Source organism: Acanthochromis polyacanthus, chromosome 6 (genome assembly GCF_021347895.1).
Source record: "Acanthochromis polyacanthus isolate Apoly-LR-REF ecotype Palm Island chromosome 6, KAUST_Apoly_ChrSc, whole genome shotgun sequence".
In the NCBI taxonomy this organism is placed as follows: domain Eukaryota; kingdom Metazoa; phylum Chordata; class Actinopteri; family Pomacentridae; genus Acanthochromis; species Acanthochromis polyacanthus.
This window is the reverse complement of record NC_067118.1, coordinates 23,964,059-23,971,398: the sequence shown is the minus strand read 5'-3', so window position 1 is coordinate 23,971,398 and position 7,340 is coordinate 23,964,059. Positions and strand designations below refer to the sequence as shown.

At 36.9% G+C, this 7,340-nt stretch overlaps 1 long non-coding RNA gene across 1 annotated transcript; it reads right to left on the bottom strand.

Annotated features, from left to right (window-relative positions):
* Nucleotides 1–2,569: 2,569 nt before the first annotated feature.
* On the bottom strand, nucleotides 2,570–5,298 carry LOC110948306 (uncharacterized). The gene is made up of 4 exons (XR_007942665.1): nucleotides 4,909–5,298; nucleotides 4,566–4,708; nucleotides 4,128–4,217; nucleotides 2,570–3,235 (listed from the first exon to the last, which is right to left on the bottom strand). It is a non-coding gene; the product is annotated as an uncharacterized LOC110948306 (long non-coding RNA).
* Nucleotides 5,299–7,340: the final 2,042 nt, after the last annotated feature.

Here is a 7,340-nt window from a genome sequence, read left to right as displayed (position 1 = left end):
ACTCCCCGCAAAAAAAAAAAAATGTTAAAAAGGAAACAAGACTAAAAGTCTACAGAAGCACAGTGAGGCTAAAGTGAAGCACGGTGGTATTTAGAGCTAAATGCTAACATCAGCATGAACAAAACTATGAAAGTAAAATAAAATAGAATAAAATAAAATAAAATAAAAAATAAAACAAACAGGCCACAAAAAAACAAAAAGCAACCAAAAACACTCCAATACAAACACTATTAAAGAACAAATTTAAAGCAAAGTTTACTCACAGGGGATGCTGGGAATCCTTGGAGTTGTTGTAGCAGTATAGTGTTGTAAATTTATAGGTCATATTTTACATGATCATGATTAATAACACTGCAAGGTCTTAGATTTAATATATATTATAGTCAGATAGAGTTGCATTTTACATAATTTGTAGGCTTTAATTTTAGTGTGTAAAATATCACAGAGAACAATTTTTATTAGTTTTAATTCTTAGGGTAATTTTATTATTATTATTGATTCAAACAACTGTTGTTATAAATGTACTGTATAGGTAACTGTGACCTTATTCAGTTGACTTCAGCACATCTGTAGTGTCATTGTGAACATTATCATGCTGATGTTAGCATTTACTTCTAAATACCACTGTGCTTAACTTCAGCCTCGCTGTGCTTCTGTAGACTTTTTGTCTTGTGTCCTTTTTAATTGTTTTTTTTAATTATTTTTTTTGCAGGGAGTTTTTCCTCTGTAAAGCCAAGTGACACACTGGGTATAATACTGAGCTAAACAAATAAACCTCACTGGCATATATTGCCATCTCGTCATCCTTAATTTTGGTCGCTTTTTGCCCGACCCTGAGTTCAGGAGGGTGTTTGCGGAGAGACGATTGCAGCAACACACAGTAAAAAATATCCTCCTGCATTTGTTGACACACCTAAACCAACAACACATCCAATTCTAGCTTCAGTTACTAAAAATAAATCAGAACAAATAAATACGAAACAAGGCCTCAGTTCATGAGGGCAACCACTTCCTGGTAAGGTACGCAGTGTCAATATTTTTAGATAAGATTGTTGCTAAATTCAGGCTTTGGAAAGATACAGCCACCAGACATCTGAAACACATGGAGGCTTTTCATCATGCCGGCTCCAGCTAAATGTGAAGAAGAATTTAGAGGCGTAGATTCATCTGATACTGAGAATAAAAGCACATCAAACACCAGTGAGGAAGAACATTTAATCCGGTTTAGAAATAATGAATCGCATTTACACGATCATTAGTTTTATCTGCTTCTTGGAAACCAGAGAGCATCAAAAACCTGACACCCCAAAGTGAAAGATTTCAACTAATTTCCAGTAACAACATCAATAATATTTTGAGTACAGAGAGCTGCGTTTTAATGGTCTCACCACAGATGAGAGATAAACAGGGAAACATGCCACAGTTCTCAAGAACTGAATTATAGGTGAAACGGTTCAGTTATGGCATGAAGCTGCAGCTGCCAATGAGTGGGAGTAGTCAGGATGTGCTGCTGTTTTCCCACTCGTCATTTTGAAACAGACTGAAAGAGTGCATCTATGTTTTTACAATGTTCGGAGAAATCGTTGGGTTCAGTTTCTGGTAAAGATGTTTGATTTGCGTTAAAAAAGGGAATGTGTAATAGGGGCTCTAATACTGACAGACTGAAAGTTTTAAAGTCTTAAATCGTCTGTTTTTGCTGCCTCCAAAATGCAGAGAGGTGACAATAACTTGACCTAAACTCTACACTGAAAAAAAGAACATGTTGGGTTTACTTAATTCAATAGTGGACATTGGTTGCACACATATATTTTGCTTTAACTGCAACTTAAACAATTGAGTTGCATTAACGAAATGTATTCGTATTAAACCTATGTATCTTGTGTTGATTCAATGTGATTGAAACATGTTTTGATAAAGTGATTTAAGCTCTTGGAATACTTAAATCACTTTATTCGAACACTATTCATTAACTTAACTCCAATACTATTTGGTCACTTAAATACTACACTGTTACTTTCATATTGTACATTAGTATTATATTCCAATGGAGGCCTTAAAACAGATTGTTTGTATTGTTCTGTTCCAGGATGGTTGCCTGTTACCACTTATAACCTTTTAAAAAAAATTGTCTAATTTCACTGCTGTGACAGCAGGTAAAGAATTGAACTGACATTACTGCTACTGAAAAACAAATTAGCAGATTAAGAAATGTCAATTTTTCAGTGTCATAGTAATTTAATCACAGCATAGAAATTACACTCTTTCTTTTGAAAAAGGGTACAAGCAGCCATCTTTGAAGAAAACAATACAAACATTCTGTTTAAGGCCTCTGTTGTCAGATTAAACTGAACAAATACAATTGAAAACAATTCAATGTAACATATGAACTAATTTGCAATGCAAAACGTTTTTTACCACAGACATTGAAATTAATTATTGCTAGAATACCTTTCTATTGACTCTCTTATTCATTAACATTACCCATTTTTACCCCAATTAAAAATACAAATCAATACTTGCATAACAAAACATTTATTCAATAGTAACAGGATAAAGAGCGATACAGTGAGTGTCAAAAATCCCAACACTGACCTTACTGTGACATCTTGTTTCAAATTAGTTTCTTAGAAAAAGTATTAAATTCATATTTCAAACTGACGTACACAAAACATCCCATTTCACATGGCCCGGGTGGAACTATTTAAACTTAATGCTGCCATTCAGAAAACTTCAAGCAGAGAGGAAGAGGGGAAACAAACTGGCCCTGTTCACATGGCAATTACAGAACAGTCACAGAATAAACGGTCAACAATGAATGCTGTGATTTTTTGTGGGTTACTGATGGCTCACCAGAAAATCTCCAAAACGTAGGAACAAGTGTGAACTTAACAACTTTACATGTCCTCTTACCTGGAGCAAACTACCCCACAAGCACAACAGAGAGCTGGAGCAGTTTAGTCTTCAAGTTTTGAGCTTTTCTTGAGAGTTGAGTCACATCCAACTCCATTACCACCTTTTGAATCACCTCAAAAGTGTAGCGGAGCTGTGATGGGTAACTCATGTTCAAGCAGTAAAAAAGTCCAAACAGCATGGCTGTTGCAAGGGCCACATTATCCAGATCCTGAAGAACCACCACACCCTCGATGATGATGCCAACATCAGGCGTCTCTCTGGTGACGTAGAGTCCCACTGTCGTTTTCTCAATGGCTCTCAGTGCAGTGGCTTCAGTCATGTCCTGGTTTAAGATAAAACATGTCTTTAAGATTTCCTTCGTTTTTTAAAATTTTGTTTTATTAAAGGATGTCTTTTTCATTCAGCAATTCTGTTATAGCTTATTTAAATCCATGTAAGTAGTAGTAGTAGTAGATTTCTGAAGCCAAAAGAATGCCCCACCATGCTGCGATTTATGGTCCATTTCTGAGAGAATACAACATAGACAAAACAACTTCCAGGTAAAATGAAGAAGGGCCTTTAAGCTTTACATTATTTTATGCTTGAAAGACATTGTCCCACCAGAAGCCAGGTTATGCACTCAAAAGATGAACTGGAAAAAGCATGCTGAATCTGGAGTCACCAGATGGCCCCAGGCAGCCTCTTTCAGCTTCACCATTAGGATGAAACAAGCTCAACTTCCCTCTGTTGGGCCAATTTCTTTCCAACAAAAACTAATGTAAAGATCAAATTCTCCTCATTTTTATGGAAGTTGTTTTAAAGTTTCTGGAATTTTTTTTTTCATTACCTAGGACTTGCCAGTGCTGCATCCCTGTCTCAGTTCTGCCCTTGTCAGATGAGGGTCAGCACAATGTGAAAAGATGGTTAAATTTTCCTTCTTTCACCAGAATCACAAATTTAAAGTGTTTTCCCCACTGGTGTGACCCATAATGTAAGAAAAACATATTTTTTTGCTCTGTGGAGGAGGGGTCAAAATATTTGGTTTTGGGTTTTTTTTAACTTTCATAATAGGCAGCTATGAAGAAACAGTTCAAGTCTTAGCACTGGACTCACTTTGCCAAATTAATTAAGAAATTAAATAGACAGAAACAATCAAAGAAGGATTACAGGGTTAACTGAAGACATTTTGGAATGTAGCAAAGCCACAATTCACAATTTACCAATAAAATACTCACCATGTACTCCTGCACCAAGACATCAGGATTCTCATTCAGATAGATGCAGAGTCCTTTGATGAGGGACTCCCTTCCAGCATCGATGTCATCCTTAAGAAATATGAGAAAGAAAGCAGATATTTGATCTCACATTTTCATTAGCACAGAAGAAAGTGATCAAAGACAAAAAAACTCTTTCACAAAATAGCATCTACAAAATAACACTAAAACTACCCGTTTGGACCTGACCATTATGAACTGGACTTTATATCATTTCCAAAGATGATATGAAAAAGATACATTTCTCAGTGGGACAGTGAAAGCTAAAACTGGTCCTTTAAGTGGAATCAATACTCACAGGTAAAGGAGGTTGAACTTTGCAATGGATGCATGCAAACCCTTTATTGACCTAATGTAATGCGTACACACTTTATAGTTAAATAATTTAAAAGCTCTTACTGTCGCCATGGCAGTTGTGTCTTTCAGCTTTTTGCCCTGCTCCCCTGATCGCTTTGCAAACACTCTCAGCAGACTTTCAGAGAGGAGGACAGAAACCTTGACTGCAGAGGCATGGTTGTGATACGCTTGAACTCTGCGTTTATCTGAAACGACATGAAATTATTTTTAAATGACAGCACAGCTCACAGATTTTGGAAGACATTTCTAAAATCACACCCACCCATCATATCATGACATGATTTGTACATGGTTAGTCATCTGGGCTCTTCTATGCACATTTGGAAACACATCCTAATGAAGTCAAGCTTTACTTTTATACAAGGGTATCATTTTTTTTAATTACCTCAGCTGCATCAAAAAGAGCAGGCCATCTCTCCTGTACATTGCTGATCTTGGGAGCATCACAGATGACTTCTTGTCTTCTTAATGCAAATGTTTTGTCCATCTTAGCCCGAACTGTCTCTCTGTTGTTGCGCTTTTTGACATCTGAAAGGAGTTCGACCCTCATCTTCTCAAGGGACTGTTCACTTTCTCCAAGTGGAAAAGAGGGGCAGTAATCCACCTCACCCCTTTTAGAGAAAGGGGGAGAGGAGAGAGGGGGAGAGGGAGTGGTGAAGTTAACGGCGCTCATGACATTAGCAGAGGCTGTTGACGGCCACATCTTGCTAACGCTGCGGTGCAGTTAACTCACTACGTAACTAAACCGTCAGTTAGCAAACCAATTCAGACAGAAGACCAAAGAATGTTCGGAGCACCGCAGAGTTCAGTTTAATGTGACATTAACGTCTCCCGCTCAAGCAAAAAAAAAAAAAAATCAAGTGACACACGAAGATAAAATAGAGCGAGCAAATAACCTCTCGGCAATAAATGTTAATGTTACATGGTGACTCTCAAGACATTCAACTACATTTGGCTGATATTTCAACAATATTTAACATGAAAATCAAGACTTACCGACCGAAATAGTGGCGCATCATCCAGCGCGCCGTTGGATTCAAATGAGATGGTTGCTCCTTCTACCAACAATGCAAAGCGGGAAAAACGAAGTCGCGTGCGGTACCGCGATAATTAGCATCGCTACGTTATTGACTCACTTTACTCCAATGTGATCTGAACAAGTTCTTGTACTCTCTCTCCATATCAAGTAGTTCCTACACTATGCAGTTACATTTAACTTTAGAACATGAGGTGATTGTGTTAAACACACACAATATTCTTACATAAATCCATGAGATTGCCTGTCTCTTTTTTTCAGTGTAGTTCTGACCCTGAAACATCCTCTCTACTCCACTCAGACTGTCCTCAACGTTATGCTGCACCAGCTGTAGAAACCTCTATTATAAATAAATGTTCAACATTCAAAAATATAACATAATGTTTTTATTAGACTAATACGCCCGCCCCACCCCCGAGTCCTGCAAGACAGTGTGAAGGGCTTTAACGTCCATAGATTTTGCATTACTCTTGTAGCAGACCGTGCACACAGATGATTGAAAAATTAGGACAAAGAGACATCTAGTGGCCAAATTAAGATATTAAAAATATATACATGATAAATTTGCATTTTCTCATCGCTGTAAGAGGAACTTCAGAAAAATAAAAAAATAAAATAAAAATAAAAAGTAACAATAAGACTGATGATCTGTAATTTTGAGGGATTTTTTCTTTTAATTTTACCATTTTCCCCTGTAATGTAAAATGCAGACTTTACAGAGTAAAGTCAAGATTATACAATATCATAGAGAAAATCAAACAAAAGTATTTGCAGACAGTACATAACAAGAGTAAATAACAGCTATGAGTGACTATAACATAACTGCATTCCATTCAGGTTTTCCATCCATTCTCAGTTGTTCGTTCTGGGGTTATAGTTTATACTGGCATCATGTCCTCATTTATTCAACTGTTTAGGACTTAATTATTCAGAAAATTACACATGTTAATAAATATATATCCAAAGCTTCTCTAATCGAGATAAATGACGAATAACTGTGAGTAACTTTTCAAACTTTTATTTTGTTGGAATGAAGGAAAGTCAGCAGGCCATAAATTAAACTAAATTCCTAAAGGGGAGTGAATTTTGAACCTTAGCAGCCCTTGACATGTTGCTCTATGTCTGCTGGGTGTCTAAATTGTATGCAGGGACATTTACACAAAATATAAATGAATAAAATGTGAAAATATAAAGGATTTGAACAGTTTGTCATCTGTCATTTCTGTGTCTTGTGAATAATTCTGTGTGTGGGTTACTTGGTCCCTGTATGTATAAAATCCTGACTATTCTATACAGATAGAATACAGCCATTGTAGTGGAGTCATATTAAACAGGTGCTCTGACCTTTGAAAAAGCACAGCAGACGATGTGGAGGTGAAATGTGAATTTATATATTTAATGTCAGTATCATCATTACACTGTGCTGATGTGGCAGATGCTAAAAAAAACAAGTGTAGAGTAAAAACAGGACCACCGATATGGCAGATAGGTTGTACGGCTCGACAATCAAGGCTGTGTTACAGATCAAAGGACAGAATAATTCTGCTTTGATATGACGGAGGATGAAAAGAAAGTGTTGGACCAAGGCCTGATGTCATAGCATAGGAGCATCTCTAATATTGAAAACAGGGCCGGAGTGGGACTCATTTCAGCCCTGGACTTTCGTGCCTCAGACCGACCCACTTTAGATCATGACCGATTACTACTAAAATCATGCAAGTCTAGCCTTGCATGTTCAGTCTACAATACCGCACTGCTCTGTAAAGCCTTGTAATTCAGTG